Here is a 17,681-nt window from a genome sequence, read left to right on the forward strand (position 1 = left end):
ATCAGCTAGTTTTTGGTATAAAAATAAACTTTAACAAGCCCTCTTTAATTGAAATAGCTCAAACAATAACATTATTAGGAACTACTAAATTTAATTTGTACTATAAATGAATCAGTCGATTGTAACACTGAGCCCCGTATCTGGGGTAGTCTGTTACAGGGTAAGGGGCGCAATTTTACAACCAAATAATAGGTTCGGTTCAAGTGGAAAATAGAGACGATTGTCAATTTTGCCATTTCGACGTAAGTAGCTAACGTCAACGTCGTATCCTCAATATCTGGCAGTAATTTTCAAAAATAATGCTTTCAACCATCAAAATCGCTTCTGCAATATCTTTTTCACTGTGAAGACCACAATCTGTCTTCCTCGTACGATTCCGCACCATTTTCTTTTAATACCTTGAAATGGTACAAAAACATTTTGTAATTGGTGCTGACTTTTACAGTGTCACACAGTGCCCCGTAACACAGTGCCCCAGAGAGGCAAACCAAATTGAAAAATTCGAATTAACATTTTAAGGTATGTTTACAACAAACAATGCAACGGTAATATGTAGCTAAATAAACATAAAAATAAAGAAAAATATCAACATTGACCTGAATACATCACGTCCGGCAAAAAATTAAAAACTTTGAAATGGTTTTTTCGACGTTTATTAACACAAAAATAATTTTTGTTTGTTAATTTTCAAGCGCGGTACAAACTGTGGCAGGAACAACGGTTCAAAGATGGCGGCTTATGAGCTTGAAATACGTTTATACCAACATCATACAATTAATAGAAAGGGACGGAGAAATGTCCATTGTAACATTGTGCCCCGAGTAACATTGTGCCCCACCTTACCCTATAGATCGAGTAGCCTTACAGATAAATGTTGTCGCAACTCATACAATAAGCCTTGCATTTTCGTAAGAGGATCTCCTTCACGACAGGTTTGCAGGCTCAATACAGATACTTGTCTTATTTATTTATTTATAAATACACGAAAACACAAGGCCGTCCTGTATACAAGCTAAAAACTAAAAGTCCTAGAACACTATGTCACATAGGCAGCAACTATGTAAATACTTACTTAATAAGTTACTTATCTTAACTTAGAGGAAACTGTCCCTTACATAATACTTATGTAAAAATTGCTGTCGAAAATTTTCAGGAGATTATATTATGTAAAAATTACTGATTTGTGTAACTAAGTTACGTGTAGGTTTTCTCATTTCAACAAAGAGGTAAGAACTCTATTAAAATACATTTTCAAGCATTCATCGGATTTCCCAGCCCAGTATCAGTTAAAAATTTGACCTGATTTCCTTCAATCCGTGCCATTTACACAATAATATTTATGCGATGCAGTTCTACGTTTAATTAAGATCGTTGCCCCTTAGATCTTATTTCTCTCGGATGCCCGGTGCTGCCCGATATAAACGCTGCCCCTGTATCCTAAATGGGTAGAGGTAATATGCGTCTTCACCCACCATTAGCCTCAGAAATGAGCTTCTGTGTTGAGTAAAAGCTCAATATTCACCATTTTGTCACCTACAAAATTTTATTTTGAGTACGCCTCAAGTCACTACTTATTTCAAACCATTTTTTATACCTAAACAAGATACAATACTTTTTAAACAAATACAGAAGTCGTTCGTTCACAAGAACCTAGTTTTATTTTTCTTAGAAATTGGAACATTGCTCGTAATGCAAACATAGTAAAGAGATATTTTCCTTGCGTTAACTTCTATTGTTGGCCAAGATTGCAAAAGAATATGTACAAAGCAAACTGATGCATTAGTTGATAATTGGTATAAAGTTTGTATGATAATTGTTCATACAATTAATACCTAGGGTTCTAAGTAGGCAACGTAACTATACAAAACGCTGTTGAGTTATTCTACCTACAATCTAGAGTCATCGAATTGATCTTTAAAAACTGAATCTAGAATAAAATAATAATTGTCCTTGCTGTCACCCACTAGCAATGTCTTTGACAGCGGACCACCTTTATACGTCTTGTGCTCGGATTCAACAGTTGAAATTAATAGCGATGTGCGCTTTTAAAGCATATAGTCCTTAAACGTCTATTGTTACCTTTACACAATAGCAGTATTCCTGCGTTGAAATATGCAGTGAAAATTCTTCATACAATGTTCGTTCAGTCGCGAGCTGCATTCAATAAATGGGTCAGCTATTCAATGGCAAATTGAGTGCAAAACAAGGATGTTTTAATATTTTCTCACTCGATGTTAACATAAAATGTTGAATCAGATAACCACGTCCACCAGTAAAAAGACAAAAATACTAGTCAGTTCTCTTAAAACAAAGTAAGCGAATTGCTGCGAGTCAAATCATAGCAACATAATAATGAACAATTAAACTTTCCAGTCATTGGACTAAGTAGTTATTTGTTTGATTCTAGTAACAATATAAGTAATATGGTTTTATTAACTGATGATAAGTTACGCCTGAACTCTATACACTTACGCTGTATACTTATGATCACCGAGAAAACCTATTAAAAATTCTATTACACAGGAGCGTAAAGGAGGATTACGTCAAAAAAGAACATTGTAGCAAACAGAAGTTGCGTAAAGTACGATTACCACAAAAAGTATTTTAATTCGGGCGGATTCATTATGTGCAAATTAAATTTGAAGCGTGTGATCACTCGCGCTCGAGGGCGCGTACGTGCGCCCGCTCCGCTCCACTCCGCTCCGCTCCGTAATCAAATCGCGCAAGTTTTCCGCTTTATACGTGTTTATTATCCGCCACTCGTTCACGAGGTAATTCGCACTGCAGGTTTATTTGTACAGAGAAAATTAACATTCGTTTGTGTCTTTTTTCACATTTATTAATTTATGCTCACTGCGCGCCCGACTTGGTATGCGGGGAGCACGACGTTCTGTCTGTATAGACATAATGAGTGGGGCGAAAATGTTTTAACCCCGAAATTACATAATATTTCAAACGACTGCTCTTACTTTTTTGGCTTTACGAGTAACTTTATTATTTAAAAATTCAATTGTAACGTTAACATAATATGACCGTTTGTTTTTGCAGATGTACAGTTCAAATGAAAAATATCTCGACAGGTAAGGTTGAGAACTACTCAATNTTGAGACTACTCAATAAATATTTGTTTAGTTATTTTGAGAAATCTCGCTGTTATTGTGATGTCGACTGTACAAAAGAACTAAATCCCTAGTACTTACAATATTTTCTATGATTGCTATTGAATGATTGGAAATAAATTCTAATATTATGAAGCTTACCGTGACGTTGAAGAATACTTACATAAGAATAACCAATAAATTAAATTGAAGGTAACTCGTAGTATTTATATTGACATTTCGTTTTTTATCGCTCTGGAAAGAGTACAAAGGGAAATTAATACACGATATTGTAGCGCTCCACTTTGCTAGCCAAAAGTGTAAGAGTAAATTTCGTGATGCTCTTTAAATTGTACCGCGGCCCAAATGCTCATTACGCGAGTACTTGAGGCGAGCACGTACTTATAAAGGTTGTTGTATTATGTCTGAACAGCTACCCCGAGTACGGATGGGGTAAAGGACTCGAATGGCGTTTGAAAACATTCTTGGTTACGCGCCTATCGAAAACAAGCCGCCAAACCTTCCCAAGCCGTCTTGCGTGGGAGCGTAGGCCATATCCTCCATTTGCCTGTAATAAATAAAGGTCATAGCAAACATATCAAAAAGGGATCAACACCTGCCATCGCCTTTCGCGCGCTGTCAATCGCGAGGCGAGGCGTTAACGTTACGGTGCGTTGAAGTATGGAGTTTCATACAAATAATACTGACCGCCTCGAGGTGATACGGTTACGATCCCTTTCCGGGTTAATAAATTTTAATGTCCTTCGGCCTTAAGAGAGTATCGTATATCTGCAGAGGAGACTTGATGACCTGATGATGATGATTATTTAATACACAGTACACGCAAACATTCAAGTAGTTTAAAAAAAATGCTGTCGACTGTACTTACACGAATTTAATACCTCCCATGGTATTTATCATAATTCGTCATGAACGTACAAACATGTTAAGGTACGGAATTCGTGAATTGTTGTAGTGTTTACAAAAGCTCTCTCGACAGAATAAGCTTCACTGCTCACTTCGTAGCGCGGTGTCCTTATTTTTATAATAAGGCTAGGATGGTTAGGTACTAAATAACAAGGGCTTGTTAAATTGTATAAGCTTTAGAGATTGCCCTGATATAATATACTTCTACATAAGTTTCAGTAAAATCTGAGCCATAATACCCGCATGTTCATATAGAAGTAATGGAATTTGACATTCAAACTCAAACGAGCCCCATTGTGTTGAGCGCCGTTAAATGAAAAGGATTAAATTGCCTTTCTGTTATATTCCGCTCTCAGTGTTAAGGATTTACTTTACGAAATTATCTTACTTTTGTACATTTCATTTTATTCTTGTTTAATTTACGCGATTGAGAGTGCCGTGAATGAACAGAGTTAAACTCAATATTGAATAGTAAAGCTTCATAAATACGTGGATCATTTAACTTGTAAAACAAACTACGAGTATTTAAATTCTTAAATAAAACTGTAAAATAGAGATCGTGACATAATTAATTTGCTGACAGCCTTTTAAAATATCAAAGAATGTTGTCTAAATTATTTACATTACGTTCCAATTTCTAGATGACTGACGCTATCGCTTCCTTTAAGCAGAATTGGGGTTTAAATATCACCCGTAATTTCGTACAAAGCAGCGGTTTCGATGCTGTCAAAATGGACATCAGTCCTTGGAAGTGACAAACAGAAGGCCTTTTAGTTGGTATCAAATTCTGGAATCTGTCCGACGCCCAGAGAGGAAAACACGGCGGTATCACTGAAAGGAATACAACGTCAGGCGGTTGATTTGAAATGGTATAAAATTTACTATGTTTGACTAGAAACAATGCATTTGAAATATAAAATACAAGCAAATCTATACCTACAAGGTGTATAAAAGTAAATGGGGTAGGTATAAACTTGAGGTAGACATAACAGAATAAGGAATCATGGGAGTATCTAGTTTTGTGTCAACAATTAGGAAAAGTAAATACTTAGATAACATATTCAGTCTGAAATTAATTTATACATGCTATTTTTACTCCCAGCCTCTGCTAATCTCTTAGAGCAATCTAACAGAGAATCAACAAGTAACTTGATAACACTTACCGTTTCTTCCACTCCTGCTGTTTGCTTTTAATTTTATTCGTATCTTATCGAGTGCTATCGAAATCCTTTCAGCGTGAGATCCTCTCTGCGCAGGGTTCAATAAGAATTAGCGGCGGGGTGAGCGGCCGACAGCAATTGCTGTGTTAATCTCCCGATGTATAGGTTCGTTGTTAGCCGCTTCGCATAGGTTAGTGCTGAGAGAAATAGATCTGCCATCGATATCTGGATCCTTCCTACTAATTTTATAAATGAAAAAGCTTGAGAAAGCGGGTGGATGGATGTTTGTTACTCTTGCCAAAACTACTGAACGAATTTTGATTAATATAACATAATACATCAGAATAACATTATGCTTTAATATTTATAACGTAAGTGTGAATTAAGTGGTTTATTCTGTGACAAACTGAATTTCAGGCGGGTGAAGTCGTGGGCATAAGCTGTAGTAGTATGTATTTATTAGTACTTATTTATTTCTTAAATCGAGTTCACAAAAAATATCGATACATTTTCTGCTACTTGGAATTAAATTGCACTTCTACGGGACAATTATTTATCGACAATCGAACTACTAATATTGATACAGCACTTCAGTCTGGCGAATCCCGAGGAACATATCTTTAATTTGAAAACCATTCTCCAGTAGTTAAACTGCTGTAGAATAGATTCAATGCCTGGAATAAGAGCAAACAAAATATCTATTAAAAGATATTGGTCACGTATGTAACTGTTTGTCTTGTTGCTCCAGAGAAAAGTCCAATTTAAAATTCTCTACATTTTTAAAGACGTGTTTTTTCTAAAGATGTGAAATAAAGCAACCCTAGAATTTTAGACAGTAGTAAATTAGATAGTTTAGTAAACAGGCAGAGTGCACATTCATCGTCATCATCATCATTTCAGCCACAGGACGTCCACTGCTGAACATAGCCTCCTCCTCCCTCAATGACTTCTATATCTGTTGGTAGCGGCCTGCATCCAGCGCCTTACTGCTACCAACCGTGCACATTATGGTTTGACTTTTGTAATGTGTATTCTGCAAGTTGAATTTGAATTTGAAAGAATGCCTAACTCTTCAATATTGCACAGTCAGTCATACAGTATTCACGCATACTGTACCCATTGGTACCAATGCTTATAGCTTGAAATATAATCTCCCTGAACCACAATTAAAGTACTATTTCCCGCAAATAAATTCCGTTCCCAAAGAATGAAAGAATGAACTGTAGGAACGGTTGAAACGGCTGAAACGGTTTAGGGCACTCGCACGGAAATAGTTTGCACAACTGTTTTTATTTGCGTCCAGTTAAAACACCGACACTTTATTACCGCTCTAGTTTTTCAATAAAGCTGCATGTGGCAGTGTCGGTCAAATCGTCACGTTCCGCTAAGCCATTGTACTGTAAATGCATCTGACAGATTATGACGACTGTTTGTTTATCTGCTACTTACATACCTAAGTAAATTATAAAGCTGCAAGCTTTATAAACATTGAGAGCACAGCAGTTTGATGATGAAATTCATGTCACTTCTGACTGTGTTTCTTGAACTGCTTGAGAACCGAGAGTCTTGAAACAGTGGTAGAACTTTAGTAAAAACAAGTTATTTTGAGGCACGTAAAAATACTACTAGGAATCAATAAATATCCTATCCCACCAAAAACATTCTGTAAAAAACTAGCCAAGTCTCGATAGAGCTGCTTGTTTATCTCTAAAAAGTAATGAAATCTAGACAAAGTCGTGCCAAGTCTATGGTTCCTTACTGCAATTTCTTTATTATTATAGTTAGTGTTGTGTGACTTGGCCGTTGAAGGGTACAAAACCAGGTGCTCCATGACACCATTGCACCAATCTGTCGCCAGAACCGCTACCCATTGACGATGGAAAATTGCCACTTGGAAAACGTTGATTCAATAACCAGTCAAGTAGGCTTGATAAAGCTGCGTNGAGATAAACAAGCAGCTCTATCGAGACTTGGCTAGTTTTTTACAGAATGTTTTTGGTGGGATTTCACTTCTTTTTGTAGAAAGTGGCATAATTATTTAACGTCGTCGTCTTTTCTTTTTTTTATAATCATCGACATTTTTTTACGATATTAAACACAAATAAACTCAACGACCTTTAAAATGGACAACAAAGCAGAAGTTGTTTTAATAACTTAACCTTAGCCAACCTCACCAATAATAAACGAAATCAACGAAATTCAAATATTTACACAACATTCAACTTAATCGACGGCGATCTAGAAAGGAAAAAAAATCTGGACACCGCGGTGCAGAAAAATGACGCTCAAAGTGCTAGCGCCATCTAGCGGTGAGCGGTATAGGCGAACACCACGGTGCCGGTTGTGGCGCTAGTAGTATTGATTATGAATATGGTGTTACTCCAGATTTTCGATTTTCCTAGTTTTTATAGTTTTCCCTTTACGAGGCCATTAAACCCTAACTCTGTACCAAATTTCAGCTCTCTGAGTTGATGGGAAGTACTAGTTCTATTTTGATGATCATCAGTGAGTGAGTGAGTGTCGTAAATGCGAAACTTTGCTTTCGCATAACTTCGGAACTAAATGACCTACAGACTTGAAATTTTGGATTTTAAGTATGTGATTATAGCTTACTAGATGACGAAAATTTCAGCGTTCTGGTCTTATCCAGAGGTTCTCAAATAGAGGCCTGAAAATGCGGCGAAATGGTTCCAGTAAAGGATGGTACGGCAGTGTTTGCTTCGCGCTCGACTTGGCGGGGGCACTGCCGTGCCCCCAGATTATTTTAATCATACAATACTCGTAAAATACTTAAGCTGCTTTTGATAGATTGTTGTGTGTAAGTATAAAGAAAGAATTTACTCTAAATTGATGGTTCTTTTACCAATTGAAAACATACATTAGTCATCAATGGCTACATTCATCCACAAAAATATACAGTTTCCGAAAAATAAATGATAGTAGTTTTCTGAAACATGAAAATCCACGCATGCACAGCATCAAGCAAAGGCTATAAGTCACATAGATCGTTATCCTGCATCGCAGATGCAGCTAGATTGAAGAATGATTCTCGTATCCACCATCAATCTCACATGGTTTCACCCATCTGAGGGTTAAGTAAGCCTGAAAGTATAGTCGACATCACATCTTATATGTAAATAAGATGCCACATTGTTAAAATTGATGAGCGCATCAGTGTTAGGTAAGTAGCAAGTCGTTTGTCGTCTGAAACTTGTTATAACGCCACAAAAAGATCATATTGTGTTGTGTTTATGCCAGTAGAGCAGGTCAGTATACCTACTAGTTTAACAGTGCTCCATTTTGTCATATACAAAGTGATAGCTAATAGGGGTAAATTATGGTTAAATCTAGAGCTAGATCTCTTGCTAAAGAAAGAGGTCGATCAACTCTTTTTGTATCTACCTACATTATTATTTGGAACAAATTGTACCGCAGATAGGAAGTTGTAAAACATGCCTTATTATAAAACAATGCAAATGAAATAAAAATCTTAATTTAATTGTTCGACAATTACATAAAGACAAACTTTCTTGGCTAAATCTAATTAGGTCTTTAACAGTTCCTTACTAAAAGGAAGCTTCTTTACACTGGTAAAGAATATCGCTTTCTTGTTTAATTATACCAAATTAATTAAGTACAGGTTTAATAAATAAGATTCAAAGAAAAACACAAGATGTCGTTGAAGATTTTTGCTTAAATAGAATTAATTATCACGCTGCTAATTTGCATTTCAAGAGAAAGTTTTCTCCAGAGAAAATCAAAAGTAAGCAAGAGACGTCCAGCTGGAGAATACTCGAGATTGCTACTCGCTGCGATACAGATTGGACCGGGATTCGAGGTATGTGCTGAACTGCTGACATTGTCGTTTTCTCAATTAAACTTTGCACGGCTTGATTAGAGAGAACTGAGCTTAATTCGATGTCTTATTTAAATCTAATTGATCTTATTCTGTAACAATAGGTCTTTGATTTTTTACATTTAATTATAGAGAAGATAGTAAGAAGAAATGTAAAAAGCTTTGCATTCTTGTATATTTTCTTGTAAATCTATTTAATTACGGACGTACGTACGTTATGACCTCATATTGAGCAGAGACCAATTTACAACAATGTTGATTTTTGTATTATTTTTTAGTACCTACCAAATATTTTTTTTTCTTTCTAATGTAATATTCTTTAAGCCACAAGACTGTTAATCGTTGCCTACTATGAGACTTAAATAACCCAAGGGTATCGTTTGGATGGCTAATTTAAAGATCTATTCTCATCATATTATTGTGGTTACTAGGAACAATTTACGGGAGTAAAATAAACAGTTTTAAAAATACTAAAATATCTTTATACTAATTTACATTACAAAAGGTTTGCTGTAGAAAATCAAAAGTATGAGCGAAAGAAGCGCCCGAAGATTCGGTACTGAAACGGAATGCAACCCGCTGCAGATTGGCTGCGCAGAGTTGCCGTGCGTCGCGCGCGGGCGTCGGATATTGTCAAGCTGTGAAGGTGACAACCACCAGCACAAACCATTTTGAAGGTTTATAATAGTAACTGCCAGTGACACTGACATCCAAAACAGCAATCAATAACGTAAGTGCCAGTGAAAACTATACGTAAAGAGGAGATAAGAGTAGGGATGAAAATACTTTTACATAATAGAAGTGTTTTGAAAACCTCAAAAGTCTTATTGACTATTTTTTTTAATCTATGCTTTAAATAACTTAGATAAGACTCAATAGCGCTTATGACATGTAGCACCCACCAAACTAAAGTAAGCTGATGATGGCCATTTATTTCAGAATGTTCCAAAAAAATCAAGAGTTTTGCTGCCTTTGCCTTTACCCTATTCAAAACCAAAAGTAACCAAAGAACCATTCAGCCGGTGGAATCTACCGGAATGCAGCGTGCAGCGTTGTGCCAGAGTAAATACAAATGAGTAGGTCATCTTCATAGGAACGTATGGGCGCGGTTTGTATGTGAGCGCGCCAACACGTATGCGGCGCGCACGCACACACTGACAAAATTTAGCAGTGATTAGCGGTGAGGTGTGCCGAATTTTGTCAGTGTGTGCGTGCGCGCCGCATACGTATATTGGCGCGCTCACATACAAACCACGCTCGGTGCGTTTCTATGAAGATTACCTACTCTTTTGTATTTACTCTGGTTGTGCAGACCAGTGTAGTAAGTGCCGGATATTGTGGGCGCCGCGAGCGCTCGGCAGCTCGCAAACCGTTTTAGAATTAACCTGCCGATGAAATTCCTACGGTTCGGTACTATCCACCAATTTTAGGAATGTGCAAAGTTTTTCTCTTTTTTTTATGAAATATTTTACTACCTAAAACTACAGCTACAGATTTAGTTTGAACTTATCGATCGAACAAAAGCCCGTGCGTCATAGCAGTTCATTAGGTTCATTTTGTTTATTCGTTCTTTATAAACCTTCAACATAAGCTTTTCCATTTCCCTTTTTAGGACACCTATTATATCATTAAAGCGTAGGTACGAGTATAGTAATTATAGTGGCTATACTGTGTTACTTTTTTAATGTACGAAAATAAAATCATAAAGAACATTAGTACCCATATAAAGCCCATTTAGGGCACGTTTCCTCAGCGTATAGTAATTTTATAGTGGCTATACATTTACCTCTTTATAACACGCATCATTTGCCACCTAATCTGTGATCTTTGGAAAGCCTACGAGCAAAGAGACAACTTTAAATGCTGCGAGGGCCCTCTGAATGCCTTTGAAGGCGCGGGTCAGCCGCTTTATCCTCCCTGGCTTGCAATGAACTTTTAATCAGCTCTTCTATGACTGAATAAAAACCACTTCCTTGCCGCATACAGCTTTCTAAGCGCTATGCATTTTGTATTGTGAAGCGTTTAGTTTGAGATTTTGTGATATCTCAGTAGAGAAATGTTCGTAGAAGCGTAGAAGTGAAGGTATTCTCATTTAAATTATCGTTTAATTTAATTGTCATTTATTGTCCATTTTATTACTCTGTATACTGTACAATACAGAAATAAAAATAAGTTATATGCCATAAACGTTATACTTTATAGCGTTTATTGACTCAGAGTCATAAAAAATCACCGATATATGAAACGCAAGTTTGACTTATCAGTCAGATAAAAACCTTCTACTGCGATAAGGGTCCAAATAAACCCTTTGTGTCGAAGATTGGTCAATCACGCGTATTTAGTTGCCCGAAAAGGTTCCCTCTGCTACCCAATATAATATAATACAANTCGCGAAAGATCATCTTACCCCAGGGGATCAACTCGTACTACTTTCCCCTAATGATGTTTAAAACTCGCTCAATCAGATATTCAGCCCTGAGATTAGTCTTATATTAAGATTCAGTATTTTAATTTATTTGTTTGACACCAATTTTTTGAGACCGGAGTACGTTTATAAAGAAAAATTACGGTTCCTAATAAACCATTAAAAATTATGTGAGCATCTTTTTGGCTACCCTGATGCCCAATAATAAACTCGCGGAACTGTCGGCCTGGGGACATATATAAAAATGCTCAGTTCCAAGGAAACCAAAATAATCTCGTAACAAATTCCTTTTATTTATGGCTTTCTAGAAAATAGTCCTGCAGACTCCTGCGCAAATTATTTAGCATAATCACGTTCATATTCATGCACTCTCTGAAAATAGCAATAACAACTAACTAATTATGAGTAAGGCAAGCTTTCATGCAATTTTCACTTCTAGCTCAATGCATTAATGTTTAAAACTGGATACATACAACTGGTCCTTGCTCAAATTCTTGGGTATAATTTTTTTAATGTATGTTAAATGGAATTCAGGGAGTACCAGTTTGGGTTACTGCATTTTCACATGCAACTAAGTAACGATTTCTTGGGAACACTGTATCATGACACGTTTTAGTCCACTTAAAAGTTAATTAGGTTAAGTAGGTAAAACTTTTACTTAACTACATAGTACGAAAAACAAATTTTAATAAACCATAATATAAAGCATAGTAGAATAAAATAAGTATTCGTGGAAACGTTAAGTGCCTACAGACAACCGCACGCACATCAAGTAAAAAGCTGTAGTTCCTTTATATTCTAACAGGCAATAAAACTTCCGTAAACTTATTACTTATATTCTTGAACCTAAATGTGAAATATATGTTGTAAAATTTAATAACTAGGCCTATATTTATATTTATTGTGTACTCACACGGTCTTGTAATTCATGCTCAATTTTATGTTGAAAACTGTAACACATAGTTTCCTTCTAGCTACACCACTTTTAAATATTATAACGACATTGTTGTTGTTATTTTGAAANTAATACAATATGCCCGTTTCCGTGGCTATATTTATTATGATTGAGGAAGTGAGGAATATTGTATTAATCAACTTGTTATTAGATATATACGAGACTGCCGGCGGGGCTGTCCTCGTAGATTTCGGTTATTCGCAGAACCGATCCTCGGACCCATGTTTAATCCCGGAACAAAAGTAGTCTGATATCTTCGGAAATAGCACGGATTTCCATTAGCGAAATAATTCTCTGGATTGCCCCAGTTTGAGGGATACCTCTTGTTATTTACATACAACACGATGGACTTAACTTTGCACCTCATTTTGATGGTTTACGGGATTCTGAGCCGAACGCGCAGGGGTTAAAGGTCTTGTTTGATTAAACACCACACTTACAAACTTAAACAGTATTTAAAACAGCGTGTAATGTTACAGTATCGAATTGAGCGCGAAAAAGAACAAAGCGGAACTTAAAACACACAATTAAGCTCAAAGCTCTAACATTAACAAAATAAAATAGGACGAAAGAGTTTTCCTCCCAAGAATCCATTCCGCCCATAAAGCTTTCAAATAAAGCCTTTGAGGGCTGAGAAAATGTCCGTGATAAGGAATAATCATTTAAGATCATAAGCCTCCGCAGAGCAAAAAATACTCAAGAGCTTGTTGTAAAAATACACGAGACACGTCAATGGCGTTGTCGTCGCAACTGCCTATTAAGATTTTAGCGAATTCATAAATGATTGGTGCCGCGATGGGAATTGAGGCCATTACTGCTCCCAGACAAAGAAAATAATGTGTTTTGTACCAAGAGGGCTGCATACATTTAAAGTAATTTGTAACAACTAGTCAAGCATTTTTATTTTTCGTAATAAGTAGGATACTCGTTTTTACACGTCCCAATGTAATTTAAATTCTACTACTGCTTTGAGACAATAATGTAGGCCAGTGAGTGCCGAGCTGCGTCTCGCAAGAAACTCTAACAATCCCAACTAATATTATAAATGCGAAAGTAACTCTGTCTGTCTGTCTGTCTGTCTGTCTGTCTGTTACGCTTTCCCGCTTAAACCTCGCAACCGATTTTGATGAAATTTGGCATAGAGATAGTTTGAGTCCCGGGAAAGAACATAGGATAGTTTTTATCCCGGTTTTTGAAACAGGGACGCGCGCGATAAAGTTTTTCTGTGACAGACAAAATTCCACGCGGGCGAAGCCGCGGGCGGAAAGCTAGTCCTGAAATATTTCTTTAAAGCCCGACAAGACGAACGTAATGATGCTTAAAACTCGCTGAATCAGATATTCAGCCCTAAGATTAGTCTTATATTAAGATTCAGCCAATCAGTCTTAAATCTATAAAAAGATAGATTTGAAAGTGTTACTTATTTTAAAATAATGACAACTATAATAAAAATCAGGTTAATGGTATTTTAATTTGTTTGTTTGACACCATTTGACACCAATTTTTTGAGACCGGAGTACGTTTATAAAGAAAAATTACGGTTCCTAATAAACCATTAAAAAGTGTGTGAGCATCTTTTTAGCCTGATGCCCAATAATAAACTCGCGGAACTGGCGGCCTGGGGACATATAAAAATGCTCAGTTCCAAGGAAACCAAAAGGATCTTGAAACAAATTCCTTTTATTTATGGCTTTCTAGAAAATAGTCCTGCAGACTCCTGCTCAAATTATTGAGCATAATCACGTTCATATTCATGCACTCTCTGAAAATAGCAACAACAACTAACTCTAACTAATTATGAGTAAGACAAGCTTTCATGCAATATTCACTTCTAAGTCAATACAATAATGTTTAAAACAGGATACATACAACTGGTACTTGCTCAAATTCTTGGGTATAATTTTTTTAATGTATGTTAAATGGAATTCAGGGAGTACCAGTTTGGGTTACTGCATTTTCACATGCAACTAAGTAACGATTTCTTGGGAACACTGTATCATAACACGTTTTAGTCCACTTAAAAGTTAATAAGGTTAAGTAGGTAAAACTTTTACTTAACTAGTACGAAAAACAAATTTTAATAAACCATAATATAAAGCATAGTAGAATAAAATAAGTATTCGTGGAAACGTTAAGTGCCTACAGACGACCGCACGCACATCAAGTGAAAAGCTGTAGTTCCTTTATGTTTTAACAGGTGCTACCTTGCAATAAAAATTGTAGTATAATTTGATGTTCTTTTGACTGTACATTCCTTGTACTTGTACCTACTTGTATTCTTGAACCTAAATGTGAAAAATATGTTTTAAAATTCAATAACTAGGCATACATATTCACTATTTTTTTAAATACTATTATAATCACACGGTCTTGTATTTCATGCTCAATTTTATGTTGAAAACCGTAAAACCGTAACACTTAGTTTCCTTCTATGTAGCTACACCGGTTTTCAATATTAAAACGACATTGTTGTCTTTATTTTGAAATACATTAGAGGGTTCAGAAACCGAAGACCGCGCGTACAAACAACTTAAAATACTTCCATTAAAACTTTTTCAGTAATTAAAATGTGGCTTCATCAAATTATCATCAATATTCATTGGAGGTGTCGCACTTTACAGCGTATTCCGCCTCGCACACCTCCGTCACTCTGGACTTTCCAAAATCGTAATTAGAGAAGTTTTCTCATTATTCCCATAGGCACTTTGTCACAGATCTAACAAGTTCCATCCGCGCCCGTTTCAACACCGAGTTAATTTCGTGAAATTAGCGATCTCCAAGACAATCCGAACGTCTGACGTCACTCTACTCCCTAGTTCCCTACAACCAATTTCGCGCTTGGTTATTTGTCAAAGATAAACATTGACTTTCGCTTGTTTATTATTGGAAAAAGTTTTAACTTTAACCACACGAGTAAACATTTTATACACTAAGCTCTCTAACAACGTGAAAAATGTTGAGGTTTTCTGATGGTGCTAACATTGGTTTGAAAAATTGGGAATAAAATCCAATCAAAGCAATGTTGCGAATGAAGGATTTAGAAAAGAAATAAAAATAAATCTACTTTGATCAATACTAAAATGTAACTTTATGCTCGTACTTTTGGACTTGCTAAACACGCGCATGAAAATTCACACGTATTTTATTATTTCAAAAATATTACCCACTAACTTTACTTTAGCTTAAAATGTTATTTAAATGTGCGAACGCACTATAGTGTGAGAGCATGGTCCATGGTCTTTCAAGACACAGGCAACTCTTGGCTATTTTATACACCATCCTCCCATCGTCCCATAAAATGTTTAATAGTTCACCTGGATGATATGAAACTTTCACTCCAACGGTTATTTGAATACCTGACATAGGTGGAAAGGAATCCACTCTTATTATTCGATAAAAAGTTGGTATGGCCTGATGAATCGGAAAATATCGTTTCGGAATTCCGAATATATATATTCCGGATCCAAGAACTGAAGCAATAAAAGGCTTGCGAGCAAAGATTCCAGAAGGCGAGCGTGCCAACGGTCGTATCTTCACAAAAGGTTGCCTGTAATAGGTATATTTTCTTAATTTGTTCTTTTGTAGCTGTTGAAACATTAAACAAAAATAAAATAAAATTTTAAACTGCCTGTAATGTTTAGCTAAATTTAAAAATATACGTAATTCCTAGTAATAAGTATTTTAAATGCGAAAGTAACTCTATCTGTAATTTGAGTCCCAGGAAAGGAAAGAATAGCTTTTATTCCGGTATTTGAATCAGAGACGCGCGCGATAAAGTTTTTCTGTGATAGACAAAAATTCACGCGGGCGAGGCGGCGGGCAAAAGCTAGTTAGATACACTTTGCCCAGATAATCTTCAGATCTAATATGAAAATTTCCACTAGCAATGTGTTGTTTTCGGAATCTCCTTTATGATATTACAGCCAACGAGCATTCTGAGATGTTCCAAATCCCTAGGAATTTTCTCCAGTTCGCTTTAATTTAGATATCATTCTGCCTCCTAATTAGGTTCAACCCTCATTTTGCTTGGCCAGAATTTGAAGCAAATGAAGTTTCTGTATAGACTGACTAACTTTTTTCCGAATTAACAAGACAATTTTTATCCTTCATTTGGCCTTTAGGTTATCTAATACTTAATCTTCTCTGATTATTCTTTTTATGTTCGTTCGTTTTTACCTATACCAAAAACTGCCCAAAAGTATTTTTGTTACAATTCAATTAAAACAGCTTTTAACATAAACAACTAAATTAATGGGTACCTACTACGTAACCCAATTTAACCAAATCAACTTTTACCATTTCAACAACTAAATTAATGGGTAATAATCTTACGATGACGTGATAATTGTAGCGCACGCTCGTAAATGCATTAAAGGCAATTTACTATTTAGCTATTGAATTTGACAAGCCATTTAATATCCTCAGACCTTTAATTACTAATTAGTGGGAAAGCTTTGATTGTTTACTCATATGACAATTAATTATAGTTCATTCTACTTACTTGAAACCTGATAAATCTAGATGCTACATTAAGGCGAGTATTGTGATAGGCATAGCATTCGACTTTTAAACTAGGTGAAGTTGGAACTTTCCTCAAATGTATATAGACCCCCATCTAGTAACTANCTCATAACCGAGGGCAGAGGGATCGACAGTTGGTGAAGGCACCGGCTCTGAATAAACAGAACAGAAGTGCTGAGCAAAAAAGTTGGCTACATCGGCACCAGATTGTGCAATTGCACCATTTAACTCCATATTTGTAGGTATTGTTGAGAGGCCACCCCTTTTGCTCTTAACATAACTCCAAAAAGCCTTTGGATTAATATGCATGTGTGATTGTATTAAGTTTTTGTAGTCTCGAAGACATGTGTTGTGAAGCTTGTGGGATCGTCTTCGAAGCAGTTCGAATTCCAGCTTATCACGCGGGTTTCCAACTCTGTACTCTATTACAAATAGCAGTAGTTATGAAAAGACGTCATCAATTAAAAATCAGCTTAAGCGTTCGTGACTCCAGATCGCGATACTGTCAGAAGGCCGCTACAAAACTACTATAAAGCAGTGACAAAGAAACTTGAGGCAATTACTCGAGCGGGCGCGACTAAGTTTGTCCCAATTTTATCGCCGACGGAATCAATATTGCTGTTGTTTACAACTTACTTGAACCCCTAAAACATTAACAGCCTTCTTAAAATTCATATCCTTTGAGTGTTTATTTGGGCTCGTGTATTGAAAGAAGATACTTAGAGAAAAGAAGTCCAAT

Source organism: Ostrinia furnacalis, unplaced genomic scaffold (genome assembly GCF_004193835.3).
Source record: "Ostrinia furnacalis isolate ACB-3 unplaced genomic scaffold, ASM419383v2 OfSCF2049, whole genome shotgun sequence".
In the NCBI taxonomy this organism is placed as follows: domain Eukaryota; kingdom Metazoa; phylum Arthropoda; class Insecta; order Lepidoptera; family Crambidae; genus Ostrinia; species Ostrinia furnacalis.